This window comes from Ceratotherium simum, unplaced genomic scaffold (genome assembly GCF_057802395.1).
Source record: "Ceratotherium simum simum isolate JZ-2026a unplaced genomic scaffold, ASM5780239v1 HiC_scaffold_44, whole genome shotgun sequence".
Lineage (NCBI taxonomy): Eukaryota > Metazoa > Chordata > Mammalia > Perissodactyla > Rhinocerotidae > Ceratotherium > Ceratotherium simum.
Window position 1 is genome coordinate 747622 of NW_028261260.1, and position 20471 is coordinate 768092.

The 20471-nt window shown below is 39.6% G+C and overlaps 2 long non-coding RNA genes across 2 annotated transcripts in view; both read right to left on the reverse strand.

The window, feature by feature from the left end:
- LOC147911262 (uncharacterized) overlaps nt 1-20471 on the reverse strand; it is a 73422-nt gene that overhangs the window by 16288 nt on the left and 36663 nt on the right. The window lies entirely within an intron of this gene.
- The window catches only part of LOC147911263 (uncharacterized), a 32650-nt gene continuing 23920 nt past the window's right edge, over nt 11742-20471 (reverse strand). The window contains exons 2-3 of the long non-coding RNA XR_015551355.1: nt 13309-13584; nt 11742-12737 (exon numbers count right to left, since the gene is read on the reverse strand). This is a non-coding gene — a long non-coding RNA (uncharacterized LOC147911263). The remainder of the gene's footprint in view (nt 12738-13308; nt 13585-20471) is intronic.

A 20471-nucleotide genomic window follows, 5' to 3' on the forward strand; every position in this document is an offset into this window, starting at 1 on the left:
CTTTTTTGAATCCAAATTTCAGAGCTCCTGGTCATATTGGAAAAATTCCTGAAGACGGCTGCCTGGAGTTGAGCCGATAGATCTTCCTATGGCCATAAAGGAGAATCCTTATATTGGCCATGGGGCCTCAGGAGAAGCCCTCGTGAGAGAGGAATCCTTGCTAACCCTATGTTGTACATAGGACTGGCTTCTCCTAAGACAGTGGTTCTCGAATTCCAGTGTGCATTATTACCGTGTGGAGGTCCCCTACAACACAGAATGCTGAGCCCATCCCAGACTTTGTGATCCAGTAGGATGGCGGACCCAAGAATTTACATCTCTGATCATTTCCCAGGTAATACTGCTGACCAGCCACATATTGAGAATCACCGGCTTAGAAACCCTAGGTTTCAAAGGATGCTTTGCTTGAGCAGACAGCCAAAAGTATCAAAATCTTAATCAAGATTCACCAACAACTTGAATGTGTTGGCACTTGGATCTAGAGGCTTCTGAATTTTCAGGGGCTAAAGCAAACATTACTCTGAGTTCAAGGTTTGTGACTCTCCTAAGTGTCGCCCAATTACTTTGCTTGCTTCCCTCGACCCCTAACTGGCTAGGAAAGAATATTAAAAACAAAGCCAGCTTTGATTATTTAATCCTCAGTCAATTAAGACATTTTTGAGTAAGATTTTTTTTGACAGAATAGCCAAATTTATCTACACTATTGGAAATGAATTATTACTGATAACAATGGTTATTTACTGAGCTCCTAATATGTCTCAAGCCCTTTACATACTTTTATTGCTCTGCTTCTCAGAACCCTACGGCATCCCAGGTGTGTTGACTGTTTTTCCACCACTCCTCTAAGGAACTCCCCAGAGAACACTCATATTTGACCTCACCATGCCTTCTCTCATTTAATTTAGCAGTAGTTTAAAATTACAGAAGAAACTTGAAGGGGTCTTGAGCCCCAGCAAGAGAAGGTCTAAAGACTATTCAGGACAAATGGCTTAATGTTTGTTTCTGAGAAGTTTCCAGGGACAAAGACTCCACAACCTCCAGAAACCAGTTCTGTTGATTATTAATATCTCTAATCAATGATATACATTAATTAATTGTTTTTTATTGATTGGTTGATTGCTATATTACGTTGCCATATAAAAAAATCTTTCATTGTGTTTAGTTAAATAATTTTCCGTTTATATCCACTTTTTAAATTTATCCTTCTCTGGACTTCCTCATACATTGAAGATGGTAATTGTCACCTGTTAGCATTTTCCTCTTCAGTTTAGATAACCTCAGTTTCTTTACTGTGTTAAAAATATTTAATAAGTGTTGTGCTTTTTTCCTCCAGTTCTTCTCTAGGTTCAATTTATTGGGTAGTATAGTGGAAAGATGACTTCAGAGGTCCTGTGTGGTAAAGAATCATCTTTGTACCGTATTCAATGTGAATAAAATCTCTATTAGTTTTGTGTTCAGTCTAATCTGGAATCTGAACCTTTCCTTCCTTCCTCTCTCTATTGTCTGGAATAGTTAATAATCCCAGACCTAGAGTTTTGCTTGTGGAAAGTGTTTGTTGTTTTTGTTGATTAGTTGGCTTGACGTTCTAACAATTCAATTTATTTAGTAGCTATGTGAGTTTTCCTATTTTATGTTATTTTTTGTGTCAGTTTCAGTATATCAGTTTTTTATAAAGTGAATTTTGACCTTTGTTGTCTAATTCGTAGTCCTAAGTATTTCACAAAATGGTGTATCTCGTTAAGATCTAAGCACTCTGTAGAGAATACTTCTTATTTGATGTCTAACATTTGTGTTTCATTTCTTTTTCTTTTCCTTAATCAGTTTTGCTAGTGGTTTATTAACTTTATTAATATTTTAAAAATAACTTTTAGCCTGATTTGTTTCTTTAGTATTTTTCTATTTCATTGATTCTTATCTTTATTATTGTTTCCATTCTGTATTTTTTCCAGTGTGATTCTCTTTTAATTCTTGAGACAGAAGCTGAGATTATCGATTTCCTGTCTTTCTTCCATACTCATACATTAATTTAAGGCTACACACCATTGCCTTCTAAGCACAGATGTAGCTGGTATCTCTTGTCTTCTCTAGTGTATTTCTAAACTCTGTGCTGCAAGCCATGTCTGCCCCATAGGGTCTCCAGCCCATGAGCCTGCAACCATGCCAGCCTTTGTGTGTCTCCATACCTCTACTTGAAGCTCATATCTTCTGTCCAATGTCACCATCTCATATGACTGCAGCCCATGTCTGCCCTTTTGTGCTGTCAAGGTTTTCTCTCCCCTCTGTCCATACCACCTCTCAAAAGTCTCCATTTCTTGTTCCTGTAGACCAAGCCAACCCATATGTGTCTCCATCCCCCCTCTCTAAAACCCATGTCAGACAACTAGTGTCATTCTCTCACGTACCTGCAGCACGTATCTTTCCTCGAGTGTCTCTATCTCCTGTGCCCACATTTGATACCAGACCTCACATGTGTCTCTCACTCCATGTGTCTGCATCCCTTTCCATCCCTGAGTGTGCCTCTCCGCTGTGCTTCAGCCCATGCCAGCTCGTGTTTGTCTACATTCTCTGTGCCTCCAGCCCATCTAGACAACCAGTGTTTTCATTTGCTGTTCCTCTAGCCCTTGTCCAAACTCGTGTGTTTCCCTACCCTGTGCCTGTAGCCCATGTGTGCCTCAAGTGTCTTCACCCAGTGTCCCACACTTGGATGTCATTCACCTGTTAAAGGACATCTTGGTTCCTTCTAGGTTTTGGCCACTGTGAATAAAGCTGCTTTTTAGATGTTCTTAGGGGTCTGTGTGTGGATGTATATTTTCATGGTAGTTGGAGAAATACACTGCTGCACAATTGGTGCACCATATAGTGACACTATGCTTAGCTTTACAAGAATTAGCAAGATGTCTTCTTAAGAGCTTGTACAGTGTGTATTCCCATCAGCAATGAATGAGATTTCCTGTTGTCCCACATCCTTACCAGTAATTAGTATTGTCAGTTTTTGGTTTTTAGCTATTCTACTAGAAGAGTGGAGTATCTCATTGGTGTTTTAATTTGCTTTTTCTTAATGCACAATGCATTTTATTTTCCAATAATTCCTTGTTGTTGAACAATTTATATTTGCTTATTTCCCATGTATATATATATTTTTGGTAACTTGTCTATTCATATTTTGGTCTATTTATTTTAATTTGGGGAGTTTGTTTTCTTGTTGTAGCATTTGACTGGTTCTTTGAATATTTTGTGTGCAAGTCTTTCTGCAGATATGTGTTTTACAAATGTATTATCCTAGTCAGGAGTTTGTATTTCCACTCTGTGAATGCTGTCTTTCCCAGATTGGAGAGTTTAAATTTAACCAAGTCCACATGATCAATTGTTTTCTTCATGGATTGTGCTTTTTGTGTTGTATATGAGAACTAATCATCAAACTATAAATCATGAAGATTTTCTCTTGTTTCCCAGTATGATTTTTACAGTTTTGCACTTTATATTTAAGTTGATGAGTGATTTTGAGTAAATTTATGTCTAAGGTGCAAAGTTTGTGTCTTTGTTCATTTATTTCCGTAGGGTCATCCTTTTGTACCATCACCATGGTTGATGATGACTAGAGACTAAAAGACTAAAGACTATTGTTTTTTATGTTGGAGTGCATTTATTGTCTTGACCAAGATCAAGTTTTCTGTATTTGCAGAGGTCTATGTGTGGAATTTCCATGCTTTTTCATTTACCTCTGTGTCTATTCATTTTAAAATATCACGGTCTCTTGATTATTGTAGTATTGTAAAATATCACAGTCTCTTGACTTTGTAATTAATCTTGAAATTGAGAAGTGTGAGTTCAACAATTTGTTCTTCATCAGGATTGTCTAGACTACTCAAGGTTTCAAATGAGTTGGTCAATATCTACAAAATAGCTTGGTGAGATTTTTATTGGAATTGCACTGGAACTTTAGATCAATTTAAAAATTGACATCTTAATAATATTGTGACTTTTGGTCATGAGCAAGGAATATATCTCAATTGAATTATTTTTTCCTTTATTGCTTTTAAGAGTGTCTCATATTTTTTTTCCACAGATATCTGTAAATATTTTATTCGATTTACACTTGAGGATTTCTTTGTGTATGTGTGTGTGTTGTTAATGGTATTGTTTCATATTCCAATTATTTGTTGGTATGTAGAAAATCAACTGAATTTTGTATACTGAATTTGAAATTTGCTTCATGATCTCTCTATAAATTCCCATCTGGGCACAGAACAGGGGGCTCTATTTCTGTTTGAACATCCCAAATCATGGCATTGAATAATCTGAATACTGAATTTTAGCCATTCACCAGAATTGCCAAGGCACACAGCCACCACTAATACTGCCATTACAAGCCTTTTCCGAGAGGCATGCCCTCAGATTCACTAAAGAACGCCCGTTATCCACTTTGCCTGGCAGTGGCAGTTTGGCAAGAAGACTGCAGAGCCCTTACAGGCTTGTTCCTAGAGCTGAGCTAAACTATCCCTGTCTTCCATTCCTAAAACGGAGACTGTGCTAAACCTTCCTCAGCTCTAGGAATTCAGACTGTCTCACACATAACTTCCAAGACACACTGCAGTTAAAAGCCTTTTCCGAGAGGCATTCCCTCGGATTCACTAAAGAAAACCGGTACTCTATTTGGCCTGCCAGTGGCAGTTTGGCGAGAAACTGCAGAGCCAGATTGTATGTATAACTGAGATCAAATGGTATTTGTCTTTCTCTGTCTCAGTTATTTCACTTAGCATAATGACCTCAAGGTCCATCCATGACATTGCAAATGGCAAGATTTTTTCATTTTTATGGCTCAATAATATTCCATTGTAAATATATACCACATTTTCTTTCCTTTTTTTTTGTGAGGAAGATCAGCCCTGAGCTAACATGTGCCAATCCTCTTCTTTTTGCTGAGGAAGACTCGCCCTGGGCTAACATCCGTGCCCATCTTCCTCCACTTTAAATGAGACTCCATCACAACATGGTCTGACAAGCGGTGAAGCAGGGCGTACCCGGGATCCGAACCCCGGGCCACCACAGTGGAACACACGCACTTGACCACTACGACACCAGGCCGACCCATACCACATTTTCTTTATCTACTGATCTATTGATGGACATTTAGGTTGTTTCCATATCTTAGTTATTATAAATAATGCTGTAATAATCACAGGGGTGCATATATCTTTTCAAGTTAGTGTTTTCATTTTCTTCGGATAAATACACTGAAGTGTATCTATTTTTAATTTTTTCAGGAACCTCTACAGTCTTTTCCATAGTGGCTGCACCAATTTAAATTCCCATGAACAGCGCACAAGAGCTCCCTTTTCTTCACATCCTTGCCAACACTTATTATCTCTTGTCTCTTTGATGATCACCATCCTTACAGGTGTGAGATGATAGCTCTATGTGGTTTTGATTTGCATTTCCCTGATGATTAGTGACGTTGATCTCCTTCTCATGTATGTGTTGGCCATTTGGATGTCTTCTTGGGACAAATGTCTACTTAGTCGTTTGCCCATTTTTCGATTGGATTGCTTTTTTGTTATTGGGTTGTATGAGTTTTTTATAAATTTTGTTATGGGTTGTATAAGTGTTACATAAATTTTGGATATTTAACCCCTTATCTAATACATGGTTTGCAAAATTTTTCTCTCAGCCTTTTGATTTTGTTGGTTGTTTCTTCTGCTGGGCAGAAGCTTTTAAGTTTGATGTAGTCAAATTTGTTGATTTTTTCTTTTGTTGTTTGAGGTTTTAGTGGGATATCCATAAAACCATTGCCAAGACCAATGTCGAGGAGCCTCTTCCCTATGTTTTCTTCTAGCAGTTTTACAGCTTCAGGTCTGAGAATGCCCAAAAGGCCAGGAGGAGCAATGTCCCTTTTTTTCAGTGCTGAACAGATTCAGTCTCTCATTTCTCTATCAAGCAGTTTTGTTCACACCTTATAAACACAATTCTTTCCAATTTTAAGGCAAATTAAAAACTTCAGCTTGCCCCACTCACTCCAAAAGTGCCCCCTAGGCTCTCCTGGCCTAGGAAATTCCCCCTGGGTTCCTGTTTGCTAGGAATTCTGCCCTATGTTCCTCTGACCTAGGGAATGTACCAGTACCCCCTTAAGACACCTTGCCTTAAGCCTTGAAAACAGCTCAAATTAACTCTGAACTGTTGACTTACAATAAGGAGGTCCGGGTTTCAGGAGAACTCACTGGGGTCACCTGAAGAATGCAGTGATCTGGAGGGCACAATGGGCCCCTATTGGTACCCAATGCCAGTTCAATGTAGATTCCAGGTGGTCTCTGGTGGGTTTCTCTGAAATCCTTCCACGACTACACCAAGAACTGTCTACATAAATAATCCATAATCAATCTATAAATCAAAATTGGGATGAGTTTATTATGAGCCAACTTTTGAGGACCATGGCCCTGGGCCTTCCTTCCATAAGGAAGGAAGGGCACCAAAGTAGTGGGGTTTACAGAGCGGTTATATGCTGTCAAAGAGCATGTATCACATAGGATTGTAATGTCCCTTTTACTATAGCAACAAGATCGCCCTGTCAGATTGCCCTGCCAGAACAGCTATTGATGGACACAGTGGGGAGCAGGTCTGCTGTCTCGATGGGCTTAGCTGGTGTCAGGTCTGTTGTCTCAAACTGGGTGGTCACAGGATGACTGCAACAACCAAATCCTAGCTTAGGGAGAAATGCTCATCCTTAAGGTAATGCCAATGAGGGGGAAGTTGCATCCTTATCTTAAGGGCATTTACTCTTCTCTTTGGGACACGGGAAAGCAGATACACAATGCAGGCGACAAGCCATTTTGGAAAAACAAACTCCGGCCGAATTAGTTTTACCCCAAATGGCTTCCTCATGTGCTCCAATATATCCTATTGCTTGCCATTTATTTATCAGTTCCTTAGTACTCATTGTGTGTCTGTTATGTATATAGAATATGTAATATCCTGGGGAAAACAGGCGTTATACGATGTGGTGCCTGGAGGCAAGGAGCTTACAACCGTACTTGGAAAATAACTACATTTCTGAAATGTTAAACAGAAATACAGCAGAGAAAAAGACATGCCTCGATGGTCGAGGAAATGCCACAACAAAGTTATTAATTGAATACAAAACAGCGACAATCAGCACAAATGCCAAGAAAGCTCTGGAGACTCAAGTTTGCTCAACTAGCTTCTCACAATAAAGCAAAGATTCAGCACTGGTTCTGGAGAGGCCTTGATGTGGACATATGGTGATGACTTTGAATTCCTCTGAAGAGGATTTTTTAAACACAGGAAATAATGTGTGATTATTCTAACTAAACATAGATTTTTAAAATGTCAAAACGAGTGGTACCCCTGGTTTGTTATTTCTGAATAACAGCTGTTATTGTCTTAGCTCTTTCCGCATAGTGTTTGCTCCTGCCTCACACCAGCCCTATGAACAGGGCCAGGGCAGGTATCATTCCTGATTTCCTGATGAGAACGCTGAGGCCTTGTCAAGTTAGGAGATCTGTCTGGGTGCCAGTATTGATGATATCTTAGGATTTTTGTCTACTCAGTATTTTTCTTTATCTTCTGTAATTGCCATTATGTTTTGATATAACTGATAACTTGCTACCTTGGTTTTTCAAATGAAACCCACAAAGTTTGTGAGTATCTTTTGGTACCTTGTTAAGCAAATGAGGAAAATGAGATTACCAGCTACACCTGCTGCTCATATTGACAAGCCATCTCATTTATTTTTCTACCTGACAAGCGTGTTCATTCAATAGACATTAAGTGGTTGTTATGCAGTCATCATGACATTGTCAAGAGTGGGGGGATTGACAGGACAAGTGTGCACACTTCTCATGCTGAGGAGGCTTTCAGTGCATTTGAGGGAAGATGAGATACAGTCAGGAAAGTGTTAAGCTGCCACCCTTCCAGAAAGCACAACATTATTGTCAAAACGAGGGTTCAAGTGTGCCATGTCTGTGTGCTGATTCTGGAGTGGTCCAGGTGAGCTGGGGCTTCAACCAGACTTTAGTGATTGATGAGATTCTGTGAGGGGAGGACCAGGGAGGGCCTTCTAGTGGAGTGGAGCTTGGCTCAGGAAACAGGGAGAGATGATTTTGGGGCCTGACGGGAGGCATGTAGAAAAATTTAAGTGATAGTCTGGTTGAAGAGATGGCATCTGTAGACACTAAAAAGCCATGAAAGAAATTGTGTTTTCCTTATTTTCTGCTACTGGAGCCATGCGGTGAAGGAGAGGTTTTGAGATTACATCACAGCACTGTAATGTGTGAGAGTCCTGGGGTGTGGCTGAAAGCCTGGAGGACCTGAACTTTCCATATATATATATTTTATATGGGGTTGTATAGAGTGCTTATAGCATACATTGTATTGGGGTGAACGTGGAATCCTAAGTGAAACCATTTATCCCTTTGGCTGTTGGTGCCGCCTCTTTTATATGGAGCCAGCGATGTCCAAGACTGAGTGGCATTGTATTAGGATGATGAAGCGCTCTAGGCAAGAGTCCATTCATCAGGGGATGTGCAGCTTGCTACCCGGATAGATGCCCGGCTACACCTTCCATGAAAGGTTCACATGATACAGATATGAAGGAGGCAGGATCCTGTGCCTAATGGCTGGCAACAGGCAGGGAGACATTTTCCTAAACCAGCAGCTGGCGCAGCACTGTCAGGACATCACGCCTGACATCCTCCTTTGCCCGAGTCTTACCTTCTTCCTCTAAGTATGAGGATATTCTCTGATATTTTCGCCAATCCACATATATGGAATCCCTTCAGTTTCACCAATGAGAGCTCATTTCTAAATTCATGCTAATTAAACAAACCACTCATTTCACCAGTGAAAAGCTATTTCTGATATTCAGTAAGCTAAGTAGCAAAGCCTCTGGTGCTTATCAAGATATGACTAGCTTAAAGAGACGTGAATAGCTGAAATGCACAGCCAGGTCTTAAATGTGACACTGTCTGATACAAGACGAGCTGACCCCTGGAATCTGAATTGTCTATTAGTGTCAATGACTGTCCCTGAAGGTAAAGCTTGAACTAACTGATCTATGTGTTGTGTATTACCGTCAATGCTGAAGAATATTTTATGAATTTCTTAATTTGTTAAAAAAATTACAGAAAGAGCGTCTCCTGTCCATCAGTTAATTCAGTTTACTTTATAGTCCCAACACGATAACCACAGTATGTTTTTTGTTTTTAATTTGCTCTTTACCTCTGCCACACAGTTATTCTCTTCACTTTGCTTTATAATCCACAAAGGTTTAGTGAAATATACATATAAGTAAGGAAAATATCATAGGGAGAACCCAGGACATGCATATATTGAACACACACATCCTAAACATGTTGTTGTTCTGAAATCCTAATGAGTAGTTTTGCAAGGTGTTTATAGGCCTCAAAGTGGCCTCCTTTGTGAGATTTCCACTTTACTCCCTGGTGCCAGGTGTAGTTATGAGCCTTCTCATTCTGTCCACATTCTATTGGTCTGTAGCTGGGAAAAGTTTTCTTTGCCAGCAGATCTCTGTCCAATTCTTTTATTCTTGTCTGGTTTATTTACTTTTTCACTATATTTCTCCCAAACAGTTCCCAACATAGACCCAAGTCAGTTTCCTGGACCTTTTGTTGTTCAAGGCAGGGAAGCGGTTATCATCCTGTGGTGCCTAGTATAGGTTGTCCTTTGACTTTGCCACACGTATTCAAACAGGTGTTAAAGGGACAGCATATTCAAATGTATTAAAGACGCTAAAAAGTTGCTTAAGAGATGCTTGCAGTTCAGGGAGTTCTCCGACTGAGTGTCTGGATTTTCTGATCTTATATTCTCGGCCCATATGCCATCTCTACCTCTAAATAAAGAGACTTATCTTCTCAAAGAAACAGCTCTTAGTTTCATTGAACGTTTCTATTCTTTTTCTAGCCTCTCCTTCTGCTATTTCTATTTCTGCTCTGATTTTTGTTATTTCTGTCCTTCTATTGACTTTAGGCTTTGTTTATTCTTCTTTTTCTTGTTCTTTTAGGTACAGTGTTAGATTGTTTATTTGGGCTTTTTCTCATTCCTTGAGGTAGGCTTGTATTGCTATAAATTTCACTCTTAGTACTACTTTTGTTGCATCCCATACGTTTTCATATGTTGTTTTTCATTTTCATTTGTCTCTAGGTATATTTTGCTTTCTCCTTTGATTTATTCATTGATCCAATAGTTGTTCAGAAGCATGTTGTTTAGTGTCCAAATATTTGTGACTTTTCCAACTTTTTCTTGTAGTTGATTTCTAGTTTCGTACAATTGTGGTCAGAAAAATGCGTGATATGATTTCAGTCTTCTTAGAATTATTGAGGCTTGCTTTGTTTCTCAACATATGTCTATCTTTGAGAATGTTCCATGTGAACTTAAGAAGAATGTGTATTCTGCTGTTTTCGGATGAAATGTTCTCTATATATCTATTAAGACCATCTGGTCTGATGTTTCATTTAAGGGCACTGTTTCCTTGTTGATTTTCTGTGTGGATGATCAATCCATTGATGTGAGTGGGGTGTTGAAGTCCCCTACAATTATTGTGTTGCTGTCAATTTCTCCCTTTAAGTCTGTTAATAGTTGCTTTCTATAGTTTGTTGCTCTTGTGTTAGGTTCATGTATATTAATGTGTTATGTCTTCTTGGTGGAATGTCCCTTTTATCCTTATATAATGTCTGCCTTTGTCTCTTGTCAGGCAAGGGAAACAAAAGAAAAAATAAGCAAGCGGGACTACATCAGACTAAAAACTTCCTGCACAGCAAAGGAAACTGTCAACAAAATGAAAAGACAACCTACCAACTGGGAGAAAATATTTGCAAATCATATGTCTGACAAGGGGCTAATTTCCAAAATATATAAAGGACTCATACAACTCCACAACAAAAAAATGAACGACCTGATCAAAACATGGGCAGAGGATATGAAAAGACATTTTTCCAAAGAAGTTATGCAGATGGCCAACAGGCACATGAAAGATGTTCAACATCACTGATTATTAGGGAAATGCAAATGAAAACTACAATGAGATATCACCTCACACTCATCAGAATAGCTATTATTAAAAAACTAAGAAATAATAAGTGTTGGAGAGGATGTGGAGAAAAGGGAACCGTCATACATTGCTGGTGAGAACGCAAACTGGTGCAGGCACTATGGAAAAAAGGATGGAGATTTCTCAAAAAATTAAAAATAAAAATACCATAAGATCCAGCTATTCTACCTCTGGATATTTATCCAAAGAATATGAAGTCAGTAATTCAAAACAGTGTATGCACCCCTATGTTCTTCACAGCGTTATTCACAATAGCCAACACTGGGAAGCATCTCAAGTACTTATCAATGGATGAATGAATAAAGATGTGATATATATACATATATACCATGGAATACTACTCAGCCATAAAGAAGACAACATCATGCCATTTGTGACAGTATGGATGGACATTGACGGTATTATACTAAGCGAAACAAGTCAGATAGCGAAAGAAAAATACTGATTGATTTCACTCGTATGTGGAAAATAAACAAACACATAGATAAGGAGTACAGATTGTGGTTACCAGAGAGAAAGAGGGAAAGGTGTAAAGGGGCACATATGTATGGTGACAGATGAAAACAAGACTATTGGTGGTGAACATGATCCAGTCTATACAGAACTGAAATATAGTAATGTACACCTGAAATTTACACAGTTATAAGCCATATGACCTCAATAAAATTAAAAAGAAATTTATTTTTAAATATAGCAAGACCCACTTTACACCTGGGCTGCAGGCAGCCCACACACTCACTGAATTACACAGAACGGCAGTTTCCCAGGTGAGTTCTGTCTGTTTTGTCACCCTCGGAACCTCCTGATGAAGAACTCAGGCCCTAGGATGCTGAAGCAGGTGGGACTCCTGGAGCAGGGAATGTTCTGAGAGTGTGTGACACAAAGTATCTGTGCAGTGCATACTGGGTAGTGAGTTTCTGCTTCTCTTCAAGGTGTGCCTTTGGTCATAATCTGCAGATAACTCAAGGAAAATCACTGGTAGGCTTGTTAAATGGAAAATTCTCATGTCCCAACTTCAAAGCTGCTGAGTTAGAATTCCGGGGAAGGGACACTGGACTTGTCCAGTTATTACCGTGTAGACTGAAGTCTGAGAAGCAGTGCTGCTGGCGTCCAGCTGTAGCCACTGCCCGAGGTCAAAGCTCCACATCTTGTGAGGCCTGAGACGGCTCCCAGGGGAGATTTCTGTCTGTCGTCTGCAGAGGGGCGGCCACCTCACCTCTTCCCGCTGACTCGCTTCCCTAACTGGCTTCCTTGTGCCTTTCTTAGTCCTTTTCTTTACCTTCAGAGATAACTGGGAGAGGCAAGATAGAGATACAAATTTTACTAAATCTACCTTTTAGGTAATCTTTAAAAAATTGTACAGCGTTCAGATGTAATATTTATTTTTTTGTTGGGTTGTTTTTTTGTCTTTGTGCCTTTTGTTGTCTTAAAGTATTTTGTGTTATTGTCTGGGAAGATAGCATGAGATTAACATGAGCTTTATATGGAGCCCCAAACCAAGAAAGCACTTTATATTTGTGATATGGAATTAAGAATCACATTTGTGTAAGGATATATAAAGGAATTTGGTTGTTTTATTCCTTGTTTTTTCTTCTTTTTGGTATAATAAAGTCCCAGTTTCTTCTTGGTGGACTGATCAGGAATATTGATGTCTGATCTATGAGTGAAGAGTAAATAGAAGTGCATTGTTACTATTCAGAAATCTCTCCCTCACCAACTTTTACTAAATGGTAGCATGGGTGTTAGAATTAAGAATTTTGATTTTTCCCCCATTGGATTATAGAGAGAAAGATAGTCATTAGAGACTTAACTTGGAGTTGTAGTAAAAGAGCATAACATAAGAGCACCGAGCTTGGGCTCTGCCATTTATCAGCTTTGTAACCTGGGTGAGTTTTCTAGCCACTGTACCCAGTCTCTTCATCTGTAAAATGGTGAGAAGAACAACATCTACTACATCGGGATATTTTGAGTGTTATGGGAGTTCCTGTATGTTCAAGCACAGAATTAACATTCAGATTGCAGTGCCTGGTTCAGTAGAAGTGTTTGCTGCTGTTATTATAATTATCATTATTTCATCTCCTTATCTTCCTCACGAGTTCCCTGTAAAACCAACAATGATCCACAGTGTCAACAGTTTTATTCCAGGTCCCTGCTTAAAGGCCTGCAGAGGGAGCCTCGTGCTCATAACCTCCTGTTTTTTATCCCAGTCTCTAGGGGGATGCATTTACCTCTTTCTTCTTTGCACTGAGGCACTGAATGGGGGTCCACACCCAGCCCTGCATGTCCTCCTTTTGATATCCGATGCTTTTGAAACACTGCTTAGTGTTTACTTGGTGGACTATACTCCCTGACATGAGCAACTCATGGGAGATAAGATGTAGGAAACATTGTTCCATGTAGGTCTCTGAGTTTATCATAACGCAGAGTACAGTTGATCAAGGGCAAAGGTAGAGTTCCTTAATGCAAAGATCTTCAGAGATGAGGGTGTTCTAATGTGACACCACCTGAAAATAAAGCAAGAACATAAAAGCATATGTAGTCTTACAAGGAAAAGCACACAACTAAAAGAATTGATCCCATTAAATACACTATTCTATTTGTTTATGCATCAAATTACTGATAGGAAATAGCCAAGTGTAGAGATAGTAGAATTGATCGATTTCATAGAGAATTCTCTTTAACAGTTGTTCATATCTTGTGTTTTAAAGATTTTATTTATTTATTTTTTATTTATTTTTTCCCCCCAAAGCCCCAGTAGATAGTTGTATGTCATAGCTGCACATCCTTCTAGTTGCTGTATGTGGGACGCGGCCTCAGCATGGCCGGAGAAGCAGCGCGTCGGTGCGAGCCCGGGATCCGAACCCGGATCGCCAGCAGTGGAGCGCGCTCAGTTAACCACTAAGCCACGGGGCCGGCCCAATATCTTGTGTTTTAAATCATTGATTAGGGTAATATTTTCATCTTTTCCTTTCCTAGCGTCTTTATCTTTCTCAGCTTTTCCAAGAGATATATTTATATTACCCTCTAAAATTTTAGGGCAATTTAAAAAAAGTTATGAAACATTTTAAGTTATTGATTTTGTATGCTGGAGGAGCACTAGATTGCAAGTGAATTAGTGATAATTAGAGTTTTAGTTTGGTAAAAGATGGTAGTTGGAATTGATACCAGGATGTTTGTAACCTAGTTTTTTCTTCATTTTTTGATGTAGTTTTCAAAATGACAGAGCAAGTAATTTTTAATATAATAACTTGTCTCACTTTAAAATATGTGTTCTTGGAGAGGGTGATGCAGTTAAGTAGAAAATAATTTAATGTAGTGACTTGTTTTTCTCCAGTTGATCTGTTATAAACCCAACAGACATGTAGCATTCTTTTGTCCAAATGACCTGATGGCACTTTCTTCACTTTTCTTGCTGTGACTCTAGCAATCTAGGGTCACACCACCTTCTCCCTCCTAGTAATGTTTTCAGTTGTAAGAGTGACATTGTCAATAATATAGTGACAACTTTGCACACAGTCTACTATTTACTAAAATATATATATCAATTGCAAATTTTGATAACATAATTTTTAAGTAATGAACTATTTGCAGTGCACTTAACAACTGATTGCTACACATTATTGTGTAGTGACATCATGGTTAAAACCATTATTTGCAACATGTGACCCCTTTCAATTTTATTTTAAAGGAAAGGGTTCAATGACTTTTTTCTTTTTGAAGAAGAAAGACTTGCATTTCCATCTTAGAAAATTGAGAACTTGTTTTTCGCCTTATTTTTTTTTTTGTCTTCAGCTCTTCTTTATATTGGTTACTCATTCACATGTCCAGTTACTTCAGATTCATGGTGCTGTGTCCTCTGCCTTTTTCATGGCTCTCACTTTAATTATCCCATAATCCCTTCTGTGAAGGAGGTTTCTCTCCACGCTCATATAGCGAGGAAGGAACCGACCCTCCTTTATGTGAACTTGGAGACAGAGGCCAAGGTGAAGCCTTGGTGCCCCTCCCCACCAGTGAGCTGCAGCAGGGCTGCAGAGTCCTGTGAATCTTTTTCTCCCCTCCTGGCTCCCTACATAGTTGGCATTGTCCCCACGGAGAAGCCCAGCTTGTCACAATCGAATTTTTGACGTCTATAGAAGCCGGTTGAAGGATAAGACTGGCCAGAAAGGACATCAGCAAGCAGTGTGCTCCAAAAGTTGGTGGCAGAAACATTAAGAAGAAGAAAACCTTTCCATTTATCTTGTTTTCTGTTTATCTTCTCTCCCTTCATTTTCCTTTACTTAGATGGTACAAAGCCTGTCCACCCCCCATGGTGGTTGTTTTTTTCCTCAAAGCCCCGGTACATAGCTGGATATCTTAGTTGTAGGTCAACCCATGGTGGTTCTTTTCCTGGAGTCCCATGGCATTTTATTCATATCTTTTTCATTCAAATTATTTCTGTATTGTAATTTATCTGTTCATACATATCTGTCTTCCTTGCAGACTGCCAACATTTCAAGACCTTTGGGCACATAGTATATACTTAAGTATTTGAGTGAATAAATGAAGCTCTTTTGTTGAATAAGATCTAAATAAATAAAATACCTACTCAGCACATGAATGCAAGCATTTGAGAGAGAGTTTTGTGGCTGCTAAATCAGCCTGTGGACCAGTTTAGGGGCTCAGTGCCAAGGTTACTCAATAGATTTAGATAAAATGAACGAGATAATTAACTTTAGTTTTAAAATTTATGGAGAACAGGAGCAGGATATCTAGGTGTGAATCAGGACTTGATCATTCTTGTTGCATCTTTGGAAAATCCAGTCCTTTATGTTTCTATGAAAATGTCACTGGCCAAGAGAATGAACAGAGGTCTGGTTTTTAGAAAGGCAATTTTGTCACAGGAAATCCTGGAGGAAAATATATGGAAGGAGAGCTGGTAGAAACACAGCAGAAACTTTTTGTGTAGAAACCCTAAAAATTGGGTTTACATGTTGTCTGAAAGAATTGTAACCCAACTTTTCTCCAATATAGATTTGAGCAGCTTTTAAATATCTAGGTATACAAAAGGATTACAAAGGAAAATAGATCAAACTGAAAGGAATTTAGGATGGAACAATGAAATGAAGCTGAAGTAAGCCAGCACACTGAAAAGTGTTTTGGAAGGACCTGCTGTTTTCTTTTTTTTTTTATTTCCCCCCTCCCAAAGCCCCAGTAGATAGTTGTATGTCATAGATGCACATCCTTCTAGTTGCTGTATGTGGGACGCGACCTCAGCATGGCCAGAGAAGCGGTACGTCGGTGCGCGCCTGGGATCCGAACCCGGGCCGTCAGCAGCGGAGCGCTCACACTTAACCACCAAGCCACGGGGCCGGCCCGGAGGGACTTGCAGTTTTTAAAGGTAGTTGGAAATGTATCCCTCAGGTTTAAAGTAGAAAGGGAAATGGGAACAATTCTCTATCATTTCATGTCCATGAGATTAAAAGCAATAGTCTCTCAGAGAAGCAAAACTTTTCTGGCCTCTAATGTCCCAAAAAGTGTTTTGAATGGTGCCTAATGAAAGAGATTCTGTGTGACATAATGCAAATACAGTATCATCAACTCATTTCCAAGTTTGGTTCAAACACTTTAGGCTACGTTCAATTGAGGTAATGCAGAATTCTATAAGGGGCCAAGGAAGAGGCCGACAGCATTCTCTCTCAGCTTCTCACTTGACCAAGGGAGAAAACGTTCTTGAACAGATTGACCACGTCTCCTCAAGACAATGCTCCATTTTCCATTTTTCTTTTTGTAAATTCAGCCTGCATTTCCCCTTACATATGCAAGCTAAAGCCTGTGTGTAGACATCCTTCGTTGGCAATGAGGAGCAGATCCATACTATTAAATAATCAAATAAGCAGAACATCTGGTTGGCCCCTTTTAGGAAAATTACAGGTTTAAGCCCACCTTCATCGGTGGAAGGACATGGTATACCAGAATTAAAATATCTACCACTTATTATGCAGCTAATCATAACTTATGCTATTTAAATGAAACTGAATGAATTCTTCTATTAAGTTGACTAGATTTTAGTCAAACTGATGTATAATTTTATATAGGTGCATTTTTACTTAAAATATAAAACTCTTTAGAGACTGCTTCATTCAGTTTTAGAGGCATATTTTGTATATTTTAGTGATTTTATTTATTTTCCTTCATAGCAGAGAGGCACATCCTACTCTTTTTCTTGCTGACCTCTCTCTACAAGATAAAACTCATCCAAGTTTATTTTGTTTTATAAGACATAGGCTTACGTTGTGATGATAAAGAGATCATTTCTGAAACATATTTGGAACTGTAGGGAGCCCAGAATTTTAGATTATGCTCAGAATTTTGTGAGGTAACTTCAAAAAAGCTGGAAAATTTAAAGTTTTGCCAGGAAAGTTTTCTCCTAATTTTCTTCACAGTAATTAAAAAAAAAAAAAGTTTAGTTTCTTAATTCTTCAGATGGGTGAGTGTAGGTGTTGGCAGGATTATATGTATCCTTGAGAGATCTCTCTCTGGGTTACTGTATCAAAACAGCCATCCTGGGCTGGCCCCGTGGCTTAGCGGTTAGGTGAACGCACTCCGGTGCTGGCGGCCCTGGTTCGGATCCTGGGCACGAACCAACGCACTGCTTCTCCAGCCATGCTGAGGCCGCGTCCCACATACAGCAACTAGAAGGATGTTCAGCTATGACATACAACTATCTACTGGACCTTTGGGGGAAAAAAATAAATAAAATTAAAAAAAAGTAATTTAAAAAAAAAAACACCATCCTAGTTCATGAATATTTAATGGAGACTCTGTCAGTCCCAGAGCTGCTAGAGAGGCAGTTCCCAAAGTTCCAGCAGGTCCCGGGAGAGGAGAGCACTGGTAATCAGTGTCGTCAGAGTTTGGATGAGGCGTGGTCATTCTCTGGATGTTAGAACTGAGTGGAGTTTTCAAACGCAGCCCAGTGACTCTAGACCTGAGCCCTGCTCAGAAGCCAGTTGACTTGTCATTCACTCTGAGCATGGTGTCTTCCCTCTGCTCGTGCCCCTGTTTGCCATTTCTCATGCTTCTCCTGACTCTTTCTCTTTCCTACACTTACTTTCTTCTTTTTTCTCTTTTTCTTACTTTTACTCTGTATTATATTCCTTCTACTTAGCATTTTTTTCTTCCTTCTCTTATTGTTCTCATTCATTTTCTTTTAACAGTTACTCTGTACCTCACTTTCATCTTAAAATCTTGACCCTCTACAACTCTTATACTTCAGTTAGCTATTTTGAAGAGAGTATTTTGATAAATTTCTCTTAGATGTTATAACATGCTGATTCAAGGAGATAAAAACTATCACAAAGGGATGCAGATGGAGAATGAATTCAGTTCAGGTAGCCATGGAATTAGACAGAGGGAAACTGAGAGCTTAGGTGTGGGTGTTCAAAATATTTCCTGATAGTTCTTTGTAGTTCATTGTTGTGGTAAACTGCACAAAGTCTTATTTACTGTTGGAGCCCAGAAGTTTGCTCCTCTGGGCAGGTCAGCAGGTCTCGGCCTATAGAAAAGAAGCTAGGAAACACTGCCTGTGTTTCTAATGTAAAGAACTGTTCGTGTTCCACCAGGAGACACTTTGGGCTCTTCCCTGCACTATCTGAATAGAAAAAGAGGAAGAGAAGCTTTTCTCCATCTGCACAAAGCCGGAGCCTTATCTTGAGTTTGAGAGGGTTTGCATGTGACTGAAAACAAAAGTGTTTCCGAGTTTGGATTTGCTTTAACAAGATCTATTGGCTGGCTTTGATGTTAAAAGTCTTTATTCAAAATTGGCTACCTCTAGTGCTAAGTTCAGAGTGGAGATTTGTCAGTATAAGAGAGAAGAATCCCTTTTGGATTAACTCAGTGAAATACAATATTTGGGAAAATGGTTATATTTGAAGGCCACTTGTTAATATTCTGTTGCCACAGTGACATCTGTTGGTAAGTGACTAGTTCATGCTATTCTCGATGATTTCTGTTTGAAATACACACCCTGAGCTTGATAAATAAATGGCAAGCAATAGGATATATTGGAGCATATGAGGAAGCCATTTGGGGTAAATCTAATTCGGCCTGAGTTTGTTTTTCCAAAAGGGCCTGTCGCCTGCGTTATGTATCTGCTTTGCCATGTCTCAAAGAGAAGAGTAAATGCCCTTAAGATAAGGATGCAGCTTCCCCCTCATTGGCATTGCCTTAAGGATAAGCAATTCTCCCTAGGCTGGGATTTGACTGCTGCACTCATCCTGTGACCCCCCAGCTCCAGACAACAGACCTGACACCAGCCACGCCTATTAAGACAGCAGACCTGCTCCCCGCTGTGTCCATCTATAGCTATTCTGGCAGGGCAACCTAGCAGGGCGATCTTGTGGCTATTGTAAAAGGGACATTACAATCCTATGTGATACATGCTCTTTGACCGCTCTTTGAGTGGTATATAACCGCTCTGTACACCTCACTTCTTCGGTGCCCTTCCTTCCTTATGGAAGGAAGGCCCAGGGCCATGGTCCTCAAAAGTTGGCTCATAATAAATTCACCACAAGTTTGATTTATACATTGGTTATGGATTATTTATGTAGACATTTCTTGGTGTAGTCATGGCAGGATTTCAGAGAAACCCACCAGAGACCACCTGGAATCTACACTGAACTGGCATTGGGTACCAATAGGAGCCCATTGTGTTCCCCAGATCACTGCATTCTTCAGGTGACCCCAGTGAATTCTCCTGAAACCTGGACCTCTTTATTTTAAGTTGACGGTCCAGAGTTTATTTGAGCTGTTTTCAAGGCTTAAGGCTAGGTGTCTTAAGGGGGTACTGGTACATTCCCTAGGTCAGAGGAACCTAGGGAGGAATTCCTAGGAAAGAGAAATGTAGAGGGAATTTCCTAGGCCAGGGGAGCCTAGGGGGAACTTTTGGACTGAATGGGCCAGGATGACTTTTTAATATGGCTTAAAATTGGAAAGAATTATGGTTATAATGTATGAACAAAACTGCTTGATAGAGAAATGAGAGACTGAATCTGTTCAGCTCTGAAGAAAAGGGACATTGCTCCTCCCGACCTTTCAGGCATTCTCAGGTAACTGAGAATCTCAACCGGGGTGTCAGAGGCGAACACCATGACGTGTAACGGTCCTTCCTATAGGGAGCTCCACTATTATTCATGTTAATTAATCACAGGTTCATCCAGGGATGCACATGGGCGGGTTGGTCACCCGTGTTCCAAACCCACACGGCAGTACCTAGACTGCAGGCGGGAGAAACCGAGGCATGTAAGAGAGTGACTACGACCTTTCTTAAGCGAGTAACACTCACAAGCAGCACACTCCTGACCCACTACACAGTCCCTAGAAATTGTTTAGACTTTGTAGCAAAGTAAAATAAAAG